Here is a 15,414-nt window from a genome sequence, read left to right on the forward strand (position 1 = left end):
AGTAGTAGCAGGACCATTATATGATCTAACAAAGAAAAACGTTAGGTACACATGGTCTTCCAAGGAGAACAATGCTTTTGAAAAGCTTAAAGGAAATCTTATCTCTCAACCTGTGTTTACACTACTGGATCTCTCAAAGCCATTTGAGGTTCAATGTGATGCTTGTGGTGATTGCCTTGGAGCTGTTTTGCTCCAAGAAGGGTATGCCATAGGCTATGAAAGTCGAAGGCTTGACCATGTTGAGCAAGCTCTAGGCATATATGAAAAGGAACTCCTCGCAATTCTACATGCTTTAGACTCATGGAAGCACTATTTATTGGGGACTCCTTTCATTCTATGAACGGATCACCAAAGTCTTAAGTACTTCATGATGTAGGCCAAGCTCTCTGACAAACAAATGAGGTGGGCAAACTTTCTTTCACAATTTCATTTTCATATTGCTCACATTGTTGGCAAGCATAATCAAGTAGCCGATACACTCTCAAAATGGCCAAGAGTGAATGCGGTTTCCATAGCAACTCACAATGATATATCTTCTATGATAGATGAGTATGCTATTGATCCCGATTTTAGAGATGTGATTTCAGCCCTTGCACTAGGGAAGAAAGAGGAACCATTTACTTTACAAGATGGTTATCTTCTCTATAGCAATAGACTATGCATTACTAGCTCACTACGTGAGAAAGTAATATATGAATCTCATGCTCCTCCTTATGCAGGGCATAGAGGGATTCAGTCTACCCTAAAGGGGATTGAAACGTATTTCTATTGGCCTACCATGAAAGCAAATATACAAGAGTATGTTTCTAAATGTGTGGTATGCGAAAAGACGAAGTTTGATAGAGGGAAGCAACCTGGATTGCTTCAACATTTGCCAATCCCTAATTCATTATGGGAGAACATATCCACGGATTTTATCTTTGGATTGCCTAAGTCTATCCATGGGAATATGAGAATATGGACGATAGTAGACAGTTTCAGTAAACAAGCTCATTTTATACCTGTCAAAAAGACTATCAAAGCCCATCAAATGGCAACCCTCTTCATTTCACAAATCTTCAAGTACCATGGCTTGCCAATGTCAATAGTGTCGAATAAAGATCCTAGAATGACCAGTAATTTTTGGAAGGGTCTCTTTGAGAATTTAGGAACAAGGCTAAATTTCTCTTTGGCCTATCACCCGCAAACAGATGGCCAAAGTGAAATAGCTAACCTAACAATTCTTGAATTACTAAAAGCCTATGTAACAGAAGTAGATCAAAGATCCCAATGGGAGAAGTACTTACCCTTAGTGGAGGATGCGTACAATAACACTGTACGTACTTCCATGGGAAAAGCACCTTTCGAGGTAATAGAGGGAAGATCAAAAAGTCCCTTGCTACTTAAGGTACACGGGAAGATCTTTGTTGCAGATGAGTATAGCAAAGACCTACAAGAATCTTTCGAAAATATTAAAGATGCTATCTCTATCTCACAGCAAAGGCAAAAGGCTGTTGCTGACAAGCACAGAAGAGCCCAAGCCTTTAAAGAAAATGATTGGGTCTTATTAAAATTTCCCAAGGCTCGATTAAAGCACACGACAGGCAAGAATCCTACGGGACACCAAAAGTACTATGCTAAGTTAGCAAAAAGGTACTATGGTCCCTTCCAGATTCTTAGGCCAATCAATGAGATGGCCTATCAACTCAAGTTGCCCAACCATTGGCTCATACACAATGCTTTTCATGTGAGCCTATTAAAGCCTTACAAAGGAGAGCCACCTCAAGAACCTACTATTGAAGACCCACCAGAGATTGAGGACCAAGAAGAGGTGCTGCAGCCCGAGTCCATTCTCCAACATGAAGACAAGGTACTAAGAGGCGGTAAGACTATCCGACGATATCTTATTAAGTTTAAGAATTATCCTTTTGAAGATGCTAGATGGATGCAAGGCATACAACTAAAGGATAACCTAAACCTTGTCAATGCTTACAATGCTTCCCAAGGGTAAGCAAATGTACAAATGTTAAAAATGAACAAAGTTTTTTGTCTTATAAGACTCTCTTTTTCTTTATTGTGCACAAAAATAAAGTAGTCTGCATGCTTCGATCAAGTTTGCAGAGACGACGTCTCCAAAGACCAAGTAGAGCTTGTCACTCTACTATGGAAGATTGATAGGACTAATGTGCAGACATGCTTGCGGCAGCTTAGGCTCTTAAGCGCCAAATGGACTAGTCATCCATTCTGGAACGATGTCGTGGGGTAAAATAGGGATCCTCTACCCGCTAGGAAAAGAACTAATGAATATGCTTTATCTTCTTTACCCCATATCCGAGGACGACTATGATTTCAAGAGAGAGGTAATGTCATAATAATCAATATCTAATTCTCCTGAATGATTTTCTCATGTTAAACTGATCATTTCATATGGGGAAGTGCCAGGGGAGAAAAAGCTAGAATATTGGTTAAGCTAGCAGACTGGCCACAATAAGGATCCAAAGGGGGGCCATCTGCAAAAGAGCAATGTGCAACAATGGGCTTAAAAGACCCTAAGGTTCAGCCCATTAAGACTTCCAAAATGCTAAGGTTCCTAAATTCAAAAGTTGTGTTCAAAGGTCAAAAGCCTAGGGAAATTGGATGCTTTGTGTGTGTCCCAAAAGTCTTTCTCAAGGCCTACAAAGGAGGGGGCGAGCCCAAGAAGTAGGGGATGAGAGAGAAACTCACTCACTCACACACAAGCTTCCTTTCTACACAAGGGGAAAGAGGGACACATGTCAGCTCCCTAGCCCAGATGCCCACAAGGTGTACTCAAATCCTATTGGATGGCCTTGGAGGTGGACCAATGAGAATTAGGCTAGAGTAAGTCCAGTTTAATTAACTTAAAAACACTTAATAAAAGAACCAATAGGAATTAAGCTCTCTAGAAGACTATTGGACAGTCTCCCAAGGGGTCCAATGAGCATTCAGTAGCCCAATGGCTTGCCTGATTCCTATTGGTCAGGAGACAAAGTGGTCCAATGAGAGTTTAGTTGCATTAATTAATTAGCAAACTCTATCACAAAAGGGGAAAGGGGGACACATGTCAAAAGGCTATCACTTATGATGCTTAATTTCCATTGGCTAGGCCTGGGGAGGTCCAATAGGGCTGTAGCATGAGCAATTAGCAAGGTGGGTCGACCAAGAGAGAGAGGGGGCTGATTTTCTCAAGGCATTATTCACTTACACACTCACACAATCAATGTGTGAAGCAAGAAGACTCTCTCTCTCTCTCTCTCTCTCTCTCTCCCCTTCTCAAGCTTTAGTGGAAAGCTTACCACCTACTCCAGACTTGTGAGAAGGGAGGCCTACACCAACGACTCTTGGCTTTGTGATGCAAATGCTAATTACTAAGCTAAGCTATGATAATATGAGTGATTATGTGAGGAGATGTATATCTTTCTTGTAAGAATACTCCTTCTTCCTCTCAATCTACTCTCATACCCCGCTAGCTCTTACCATCTTCGAAGGTGTGTGAGGTCTTGGGTCTAGGACTGTGAGGGAATTGATGTTGTGTTTAATAAGTGTTGTGCTTAGTGCTTGAAGTTTCCATCTTCATAGCACTAGCTAGTATTGAAGAAACACAAAGAATTGTATTGTGAAATGTCTCTCTTGATGGGAGAAACCATAATACAAAGCCTTTTGGAAGGGGGACCGGCTCCATGCAAATCCGGTCCTCAAATGTTGTCAATTGCTTAATTTCTCTCTCTTTTGAAGTATTGTTCATGCTATCTAACTAGGTGTTATACTTTTTGTTGCTCTCTCCACCCAAGCACTCTTGTGATTCTCATTAGGAATCTATTCTAATGAAATGCTCACTATGTTCATGCTATTTTCCGCTACACACAAGTTTCTAGACCATTAAATGTTACAGTTGAAATACAAAAACTTTGAATAGGGTAGCTAGAACAAGTTGATCAAAAGAAAGGTGATAGACAAATCAACGATATCTTCAACATGAGAATTGCATCGAGGACATCAACCTTGACCTATCCATACTTTTTGTAGTTAACTCCTGTCCAGATAGCTTTGTGCAAGATGAGCCAAAGAAGAACAACTTTCTTTGGACGGATGTCAACATCCCAAATACTATGAAACTTCAAAGACCAAAACGTCTTGTCTTTCTCTAGAACTATGCAAGATGATTCAAAGAAGAACAACTTTCTTTGGGTGGATGTAAGCATCCCAAATACTATGAAAGTTGAAAGCCAAGAACTTCATGTCTTTATCTAGCATCCATCTTTTGTTGAGAGTGTTATGGATGGAGGGGAGGGGTTGAACAGGAGGATAGGGGGATGGTGGAGTTTGTATCCCTCTTTCCATTTTAAGGCCTTGAGGGAAAGTGGTGAGATAGTGCGCAGTGTCCATAGAAAAAGGTCGAGAAAGTAACACACATATGGACCGAATGAATTGAATCTCCCATAGTCCTAGATTGAAGTGTGCAGAGAGATCCAAGTCGGATATCCATCGTCCTTCAACGATTGCCCATAGATCCCCCACATTTTAAAACCTTTGTTATGCAACTTTAGGGCTTGCCATTGGAGCCCCACTCCAAGCTCAAGAATATCTATGGTAGGCCACCAAGGGGAGTCCACTCTCAGAATAGCCATGTTGTTGTATGAAGCCCGGTTGATCTCATATTTTCCCTTGTGCATGTTCCAAGATTGCTAGAGGGATCTTTACAAATCAGAGCCAAAGGTAGAGACATTGTACTTGCTACACAAAAAAACTAGTGACATGAGGGTCTGACCAACCTGTAGCAACATATAGCTTGAATTTTTTTATGTTCTTCACCATTAGCTATGCCCAACATTAGGAAGAGGATGGGTCTAGGAGGGCCTCTTTATTTGCCATGAGATTATGGAGGTGATTAACATTTTGACAAATAGATACACGCCATTGTGCAAGAATGGTGGGTGTGTAAGAGAGGTGTAAAGAGTGGTCAAAGGATGCACTTTTTCTCCCAAAAAAGGAGGTGAAAAACTTTATGATTTTTGGCCTTCCATAAATCCTACATACGATCTCCAATTTGAGCAGAGATTATAGATCTGTAATCTACTCGTCGAGCTCTTTCCATAGATATGGTACATGATATGGTTTTGCTCGCTAAATGTTAGATTTCGTTTTGGGGAGGAATTTGAATTCAAATAAACTAGCCATTTTGCTTGTTCAAATTATTAAATTATTCTTTGATTAATTTCTTAATACTAGAAGTTTAACTCCCTTAAACTGCCAAATAAAGAGGCCCTCTAGACCCCATTCTCTTCCTAATGACATTTTGAACACCTGGCCTTCTCTAATCATAGAGCAATGAACATTTGACAACCATGAATAGTTGTTGTTGTTGCTAAAGCATACATAAGTTTTGCAATGGTTAATCTTGGACATTTAGGCTATCTAGAATATGTCTAAGACTTCCCAAAACACCCTTAGAGGAGGCCTCGTCATACGCTAGACGGGCATTGGTATCATCAACAAACTGTGAGAGGCATTGAGGTTTATATGAGTCGGGGAGGCCGATACCTATACTAGTTCCTGCCTTGACATTCTTGTTTATCAAACAGTTGAGGCCATCTATCACAACTACAGAAAGTAGAAGGGCCAAGGGGAAATACTTCACAGATGATGTAAGCAAGATAACTCTTCTAATCAACCCAAGTGGAGAGAATTATGGAAAAAACTTGTCTGCACCTTTTTAGGGGCTTTTTTTACCTTACTTTTGGCCTCTAGCGCATGTGTAGAGTGTCTAAAAACAATTAAGGGTCATGTATACATATATGGGCATCATTTGGAATGTCTAAGCATGCATAAGTGGTTAGGGAAGGGTTTCCGTCTCGTTTTCATAAGTGGTGCAGAATATGCCACGCATACCCTAACACTCATTGAAGATGGCTAAAAAGTGGACAGAAAGAGAGGGATTGCCTCCCTAGCATCTTTCCTTGAGTGATTTTAACAATTACATTTTGGAATGGTACATCTTTTGTGCCCACCATTCTTCAAAGGAGATGTTGGTGTGCCTTAATAGAAGATCTTCTTCACCTTTGAGTCTAGATCGGGCTTCCATGATCTTAGCTTGAGTGTCCTAAGATTGGGATGAAGGGTGAAGTTCTAGAGCAAGAAGCTCTCAAACATTTTATCTCTCCTTTTCTTTCAAGACCTTGTCACTCCTTTTTTGACCTGCATTAAGCAAGCTTAGAGTGTGTTCTGATGTTTCTAGCTTATTGGGTGCTCTCATTGGGGTCGCATTGTGTAAGGTCCTCAAACTAGAGATTGGGGCGACTTGATAGTTGGCCTTCCTTTATTCTCAAGTTCTATTGATGAAACCTTTCTCCAATTCTAAGAAGCAAGGATACGAGCAAAAGAAGAGAGGAAGTCCCCTATCCTTCGTGGTTGTGGATGTAATGTTCATACACCACAAGCTAGGTTGATAACCCTCTCATGAGTCGTCACTTTTGACAAGCTTTTGACTTTGAACTGTTATACATGATGGATGTCATATCAATAAACATCACATATGCAACAAAAAGTGTATGGCGATAAAACCAAAACTATGTCAAGAAATCCTGAGAGAAAACTAGCAGAGTCAAAGTGAGCAAAATCTCAACCATAAATTGCATCAAAGATGCCAAAGTGGGAATTTGTCTATTGACAAGCACACAAGAGCAATCACTTCTTTCTACATGCAACCATAAGATCCCTAGCACAATCAGTAATAGGAAAAATACCAAAAAAAAACCATATCTTCCATATTCTCTGTGGGAGCAAATATCTTCTTAAATAATTATTTTCCTTGCCACATTGGTAGACAATCTGGCTCACCATCTTCGCCCCTTCTAGATTTGGAATCTTCATGCGCCTACTAGTATTCCATTACCACACCATCAACATTGAACCGCAAAATCTCAGCAACATCCTGTGCAATGTAGGATCTTTGACATTGTCATTACCTTCCAGAAAACTTTGAATTTTGGCTTCATATAACCGTGCACCATGCATAGAAGCAGATTACCCCTTGATGCCTATCAATCATGGAGCATAAGTCACACACATAGAATTATCTATGCCCAATTCCTTTGTCTAGTCTTCTTAAAAAACACATGTGCCAATTGGAAATCCATTCTTGCTCTGTAATAGTTGCACCCCTCTGACTAGGCATTCCCCTCAATAGGGGTATCACCATATGTTGAATCATATGCATACAAACCACATAGGAAAGCATCAATAATTTAGCCTCATCATATTCTGCATCATCATTGTAGGCATGCACTTCTTCATCAATACACATAGTCTCTTGTTCCTTCTCATATGTATCTATGGTAGTCTGTGCAGTTTTTAAGGTAGCCTGTTGAATTATCAATTCATAGCGAACATCCACTTTTTGATTCAAAGATTCTTCACACACCTATAGATAGTCCATGTGCATGGTATCCCTGTGTGAACCTTTCATAAAACAACCGGCATCTTTGTTAATAGATTCACGTAGGTTGCTAACTGTGCATGGTCTAAAAAATCTACATTGACTTCAATTTTTGGTCCTTCATCATGTATTACATCTCCCAAAGCATCTTTCTCTATTGCTACGATTGCACAAACTTGTTTCCATAATTATTCATAACTTAGCGCCTCCTCATCCTTGTATCCCATTTCCTTTGCCATATATTTGTTAGTAGCATGCAAAATTGCTTCCTTAAAATACTCGTAGCAGTCTATATATTCCTTGGCAAGAACTTTTACTTGTTTAGTTAAACTTGAAATAACCAGCTACAAACGACTCTACCATAAGCTCCCTAGGAACTCCTCATGTCCTCATCTCTATGTAGCACTCAAAAAAATTATAGTAGTAGCTAATGCTACTTCCAAAACATCCTCCAATTCCTTTTGCTATGATTCATGTGGCTCATCTCATCGATTGACATTGCTTCAATCATTTTTATCAACTTTGCAAAATCCGGTGTATTTTGTACCCCTTCAAAAAAGTACGTCATGCTTATTTTTGAAATTTTCTATAAATACTATTGCGCCCTTGATGTGGCTCCATATGCACTCTCGCACCCTCATCAGTTTTATGTTAGGTTCACAAATTTTTTCGAAATGTAGAAAGTTCCAAGGGAGATCGGGAAGGCATTGGGTCTCTAGCTATGGATGAAAATCAGCCTAATAATGCAACACGAGGTAATAGAGAGTTAATTGAAGAGTATGAATGTATTTAGAAGTTAATTTCAAGAGATATTAGAGATTTACAATATTGATTGTGCTTAATAATAGTAAGAAATGAGAATAGATACATATTTTAGGCTTTAAATTAGAGATAATTGAGAGATAATTCAAGAGTGAAAGTGCAATTAGTGGCTAATTAGAAAAGACGATAAAGGCTTTGTAAACAGTAAAATTATACAGAGAGAAATGATACATCTATTTTGGCTTGAAATCGGTAGGAAAATTGATTACAGACTCTAAATCCCCAAATTTGTCAATCACATACAACATCATTAGTATGCGCTTCATTTTGCAAACCCAATACTCAAAGATATAATCCCCTCATGAAATCAACTGCTTCCCAAGCAAAAATCTCATTGTAACACCTATTGCACTTGAGCACAAAGAAAACGACTCTATCCTCTTCCCTTGCTTGGTTTTGATGGTGCAACTTGCTCTTTCACTTTGCTTGTTGAAAAGACAAAAAAGGAGAAATCCTCCCCTTCCTCCCAATCCTCTTTCTCTTGCTCTCCCAAAGCTCCTTATTCTTTCTCTTTGTCTTCATCTTTGATCCCTTCCTCCCTTTCCTATCCATGAAAGAGAGAGAGAGAGAGAGAGAGAGAGAGAGAGAGAGAGAGAGAGAGAGAGAGAGAGAGAGAGAGAGAGAGAGAGAGAGAGAGAGAGAGAGAGAGAGAGAGAGAGAGAGAGAGAGTCCCAAAAACCCTTCTTCCCCTTCTTCCCTTCTCCTATCTCATGCGTGTGCCACTTCACTTCTCGCCCTTTAAAAATTGCACCCCCCCACAAACCCAAAAGTGGGGTTCCCTTTTGCATGTTGCCTGCAACTCCCCTTTCCCTTGCAAACTCCAGTTGACTCCCACTGCACACCCATGTGAACTCCCTCTTGTGTGAGTTCTCCTTCAAAAAGGTTGTCCAATGGGTGCCTAAGGTGAGAGCACCCCCTTAGCACAAACACCACCATCAGCCTTGCGCGCCACCATCACGGCCACCATCACCGCGGTTGAGGGCCGGCGGTTGAGGGCCGATGACATTAGACGGATGCCATGATTGCATGCACGTAGCAGCACGCCATGAATCCATCGTAGCTGCCCTCGTGGAGCTCCCAAGGGGCATCACCCCTTGTGATGCTCGAGGGGAGTACCACTTGTGATATATATAATATGGTTCATTTTCAACAAATATTATGTGAGAAAATTGAGCTCCCACGTGGTAGCCTATGGTGCTCCATCCCCAAGTACCTTTGAAATTACAAAGTGCTCCAAAAAAGACTACACCAAATTCTTGTAAATTTCCCAATTTGAGCCTTGTAAACTCCTGCAAGAGCATGCACTCATTGACCATAGTGCAAGCACCACCTTTGAGCTGCAAAACACCAAATTCATCGACCATTACAACTATTTTCCTTCATCAGAGGATATTGGAAAAATCCATAAGTACAGTAGCTAACACGGACATAACTTAGCCATCTTGAGCCCAATCTGAATGCCCAAAACACATTTGGAAGCTCATCTGAGAGACTATGAAGCAAAACCCTCACAAAATGAAATTGATCACCCAGGCACCCATTCCAAAACCAGTCCAAAACAACAAACCCTAACCCCCCAAAATCTTGAAATGTTTAGAGCTTTCCCATTTGTAACGACTTGTAGATAGGCTTCGAGAGCGTTTTTTGTTTAGAATTGTGCTTTTGTTCTAGGTATAAAGTCGAGTTTCAATTTTCATTTTAGGTTTAAGGTTGAGTTAGGTTTGCATTGTAAGTTTAGAATTTACATTGTAACTTTAGGGTTTGCATTTGCATTTTAGGCTAAATACCTTTAGGTTTATGTTTAGAGCTTAAGATTTGTGTTTTGAGGGGGATGGTTATGGAGTGAGCTCAACGGAACGAGTTTTGGAGCGAGCCTTTTTTCTCATCCCACCACCACTACCTCCCGTTGCCACCCCTTAGCATCCATTGCCACCACCACCTTAACCCACCACTAGTGGTTAGTGGTTAATGGTGCTAGCTTACAACCACCATGTTCTGCCCCTAATCCTACCACCACCGCCCATTGCCACCCCTCCCTCCAGTGGAGTAGCCAAGAACCTCCTCCTCCTCCTCCTCCTCCTCCTGTGTGTGTGTGTGTGTGTGTGTGTGTGTGTGAATCCCGGAGATTAACAATAAGAGCAGCACCATTGTATTGACAAAAAATCAAGTGATCTTGATAAATATATCTCTTTTGCTACATCTCTCTCTCTCTCTCTCTCTCTCTCTCTCTATCTATCTATCTATCTGAATCCTGGAAGTTTGCTTTGTAAGCAGCACCATCAATTTTAACCCACATACTTTTCTATAGCCCAAACTCTCTCTATCTCTTTATACAGTACAATGGGTTTAGCAACAATTATTTTCTGGCTCTCGCCTTTTCCCTAGAGTCTAGCTCTCTATCTCGGAGATCCTTTACAAGCGACTGATTAAATAATTCTAGATGATAAAGATCTTGAATGGTAAGATTGCCGCCCTCTTTAAGATATGTATATCCTTTTCTCTCTCTTTCTCTTTATCTCTTGCATAAAAACTAAACCTAACTCTATAAAAATCGGTAGCTACACCAATTCGGGCAAGGCTTAAATATAGACTAACTCTTAAAAACTCTATAGATACACCGAATTCAGCAAGGCTTAAAAATAGATGGAACAGATGGAATATACACATGGTGGGCGTAAAGACGTTGCACTAGGCTGAATGCATAAAAAGAGGAGAACCTGCAGCAACAAAAACAACACACACATCAGGTTTTCTCATACACACACACACAAACTTGCGAGAAGTGCTGGCTGATTGCGTTCCTGATTAACAAAATCGCACAATGAGATTGAGTGTCATACACACACACGTACACTGGAGAGATGTTGGAATTCGGGTTGCAGAACACAGCTTGGAGAAGACAAAGGAAGCTCAAGGCACACAATAGAGAGTGTGTTACTTAGTGTGCAATGGAAAGATAGATAGCCCTAGAGTGATGGGCATATATACAATGCTTGGGGGAAAAAACCTCCTGAAGAGGGAAAAATTGCCCCGGCGGTCCTAGTGTGTTCACACACATCACTACCACATGTATATGGTAACAAATCCCCCTTGGAGTGATGCGGTGAACAAGAGCTGGCACATGCGTAAAGGGAAGTGCCACGCCCTCAGGACAGGATCAGTCCACGAAGGGGAGTAAGACCAAAGCTTTGCGGAAAGCTTCAGGCTTCTCACGAGACAATGCCTTTGTGAAAAGATCTGCAAGGTTGTCATGTGTTGGCACATAAGCCAAGCTGATCTCTCCTGCTGAGAGCCTCTCCCTCACATAGTGGTAATGCACCTCAATGTGCTTTGTGCGAGCATGAAAAACTGGGTTCCTCGCAACTGCCAATGCGCTCTGACTGTCAGTGTAGATAGTGTTGGCAGTGTCCTGTCCAACACCCAAATCAGCCATAAGGCGTTTGAGCCATACACACTCAACCGTAGCTGTGAAGACTGCCTTGTACTCAGCCTCACAACTCGAAGTGGCCACAGTAGGTTGCTTCTTGCTCAACCATGATATACATGAACTGCCAAGCATGAAACAAAAACCACTTGTGGACACTCGTGTGTCAAAACAACCAGCCCAATCTGAGTCCCCGAAAAAGCATGTAAGTCTGGCGGCAACGATCCCCCCTTGGGATAAAACAAGCCAAGATGTAAAGTGCCACTAAGGTAGCAGAAAATCCTCTTGACAGCCTGCCAATGCTTAGACCCTGCGCTATGCATAAATCTGCTGACCTGTGAGACGGCAAACTGAATATCTGGCCTCGTGTTGCATACATAAATGAGGCATCCAACAACAGTTTGGTAAAGAGTGACATCAGCAGGATCACCAGCATCATGTAGACTCAATTTCAAACCTGTTTCCATGGGAGTGGCAATAGGTTTGCAATCCTCAAGTCCAAACTTACATAGCAATGTCTCTATGTAACTTTTCTGACATAAGGCAATACCACCATCACACTGCTTAAACTGTATACCCAAGTAATGATGCAATAGCCCCAAATCTTTCATCTTGAAAGTAGCATTCAAATCAGCCTTTAATTCAGCAATATGTCTCTCATTTGGTCCAGTGATCAGCAAATCATCAACATAAAGAACCACAATGAGAAGTACATCACCCTCACGCTTTACATACAATGTGATTTCTGTTGGACTGTTACGAAAGCCTTGTTTGACCAAATGATTGTCAGCTTTCTCATACCAAGCACGAGGAGATTGCTTCAACCCATACAAAGCCTTGTTACATTTGCACACTTTGTCCTCTTGTCCTTTTATGACAAAACCGCGAGGCTGCGTTACATAAACTTCCTCAAATATGTCACCATTCAAGAAAGGAGTAACAATGTCTGATTGATGTACATCCCAACCAAAATGAGCTGCCAATGCACATAGAAAACTCACAGTAGTCATACGACAAGTGGGAGCAAAAGTCTCTTCATAATCTATGCCTTTTTGCTGTGCATAACCCTTTGCAACAAGTCGAGCCTTATGGCGATCGATCTCACCATCCGGCTTGCGTTTCAACTTGTAAACCCACTTTGTACCAATGGCCTTTTTGCCAAGAGACAAATCACATAAAGTCCATGTGTCATTTTCTATAAGTGCATCATATTCTGATTGCATGGCAGCCATCCAATTTTCTGAATTCTGTGCCTCATCAAAAGTCAGGCTCCTCAACATCATGTAAGCCAAACACAGCCAAAGCATAACAATCTGATGCATAAGATGCATGGCGAGAGCCTGAACGAGTACGACTAGACAAAGGTGCATCCAATTTACTGTCACACAATGTATGGACCAACCATTTTGGGATACCTCTAGCCTGCTCATTTTGAGCCCTTTCCTCATCAAGTACATCATGTACATCTGCATCAGTAATAGGCTGATTTGTAACATTTTCAGAAACCCCCATAGGCTGTACATTTGCCTCATTGGAATTTACATTCGAACTTCCACCACTGAAAAGAGGCAACAAAGTGTCATAAATGTCATGTGAGCTTACATTACTGTCCCTAGTACATGACAGCAAGGGCTGAACAGAATCTTCCACAAACACTACATCCCGAGAAACCAGAATACGTTTTGTTTGCGGATGATACAACCTGTAACCTTTGCTTTCAACACTATAACCAAAAAAAATACATTTGACAACCTTATCATCCAATTTTCTGCGCTGCACTTGTGGCACCAAAGCATATGCCAAACAGCCAAAAACACGCATGTGCTCAATAGAAGGCTTTCTTTCATGCCATGCTTCATATGGAGTAATAGACTGCAAAGCTTTCGTAGGACACCTGTTTAGTACATAAGTGGCACACATGATGGCCTCAAGCCAAAAAGAATGCAGTAAAGCTTGACTTTTGACCATACATCGTGCCATTTCCGTCAGTGACCTGTTTTTCCTCTCAGCAACACCATTTTGCTGAGGTGTATAAGGCATTGTACATTGGTGTTTTATCCCACGACTAGCCAGAAATGCATTAAATTCATGAGATATATACTCCCCCCCTTGATCGGAACGGAGGGTGCCCATAGTACATTTTGAGACATTTTCAGCCATAGCCAGAAATTGTTTGAAGCACATAAAAACTTCGGACTTCGCTTTAAGCGGAAATACCCATGCATGCCTGGAGTAATCATCAATTAAAATCACGAAGTACAGGTAATTGCCCAAGGACGGAGTTTGCATGGGCCCACAAACATCACTATGCACAAGCTGCAACCTGCATGTGGCCCGAACTGAACCATCCTTTGGAAATTTAGAACGCTGCATCTTACCCAAAATAGAGCCTTCACAAACATGTTTGACAGGTGCTTCAAGAGGCGGCAAAGAAGCAACCATATCAGATTTCTGCAAATGTAGCAAACTGGCAAAATTCAGATGACCAAAACATGCATGCCAAAGTTTTGCATCTGAAATAGCCCTTGAATCTGCAACAGCATTTGCAAAATTTTGTCCACACTTTTCATACAAAGTGAGCTTATACAGCCCACGACACAAAAGCCCAGATGCAACAATTTCATCACCAAAACTGAGATCATGAACTGTACATCTGTCATCCACAAATTTGACTACAAGTCCAAGTCTAGCAAGTGCGGATACAGACAAGATATTCTTCTTGATCCCAGGTACATAAAGTGCATCAACAAGTGTGAAAGAACTGCCATTAGTAGCAGTGAGCACAATCTTTCCAACTCCCTGAACTGGATAAGAGGCGTTGTTGGCACAAGTGACTGAATTCCCATGAGGGACAGACTCGAGAGAGGTAAACAATTCACGATGTGAGGTAATGTGCTTTGTAGCACCACTGTCGAAATACCACACATGTGAATCTGTAGCAACTCACAAGCATGCATCATGGACAGCAGGATTGTAAGTGCACTCTGCGCTAAAAGCCCATTCTGCATCAACATCAGCATTACAGTCACGTTTTACAGAAGACTCAACAATGGCTGCATTTGTAGTGGAACCACCCTCTTTCTTCTTAGCCTCTTTGGCCTTCAACTTAGGACATGATTTGATCAAGTGATCATTGGCTTTACAATAATGGCAACGCATCTTCTTTTTGCCCTTATCACCAGAATTGCCAGACGAAGTGCTGCCAGCAGAAGCATTAGGAACAAAATTTTTGCCACTCGCAGCAGAACCATAAGAAGTGGCTGCATTGCTGTTACCACCCTTTCTTTGAGAAGCAATAAAAGCCTGTTCAACTGCACGCTGCCTAGTCCTATTTTTTTTCGAAAGTGACTCTTGCAAGAGCAATGTGCATAATGCAGCAAACTTGACAACTTCAGGATTTCCTTGGGTCATCAGTCTCCAAGTACTAGCAAAAGTCTAGTAGGAATCTGGCAAGGCATCAAGAACAGTCTACACAATGGAACTATCTGAAATGACTTCACCTTCAGAAATAAGTTGCTCATTGATATCCTTGACACCAGCAAGGAAAGTGTCCATATCATCTTCCTCATGCATAATCTTCGATTCCAGCTCTTTACGCAACAAAGAAATTTTAGCCTCATTGCGGCTTGCATAAAGACCTGCTAGAATATCCCAAGCATGTTTTACAGATTTTGCTGAACGAATGTGAGGAACAATGGTGCACTTCACGGACAATGCAATCAATGCATGAGCTTGT

This window comes from Adiantum capillus-veneris, chromosome 7 (assembly GCF_014529385.1).
Source record: "Adiantum capillus-veneris isolate H3 chromosome 7, ASM1452938v2, whole genome shotgun sequence".
Classification (NCBI taxonomy): Eukaryota; Viridiplantae; Streptophyta; class Polypodiopsida; order Polypodiales; family Pteridaceae; genus Adiantum; species Adiantum capillus-veneris.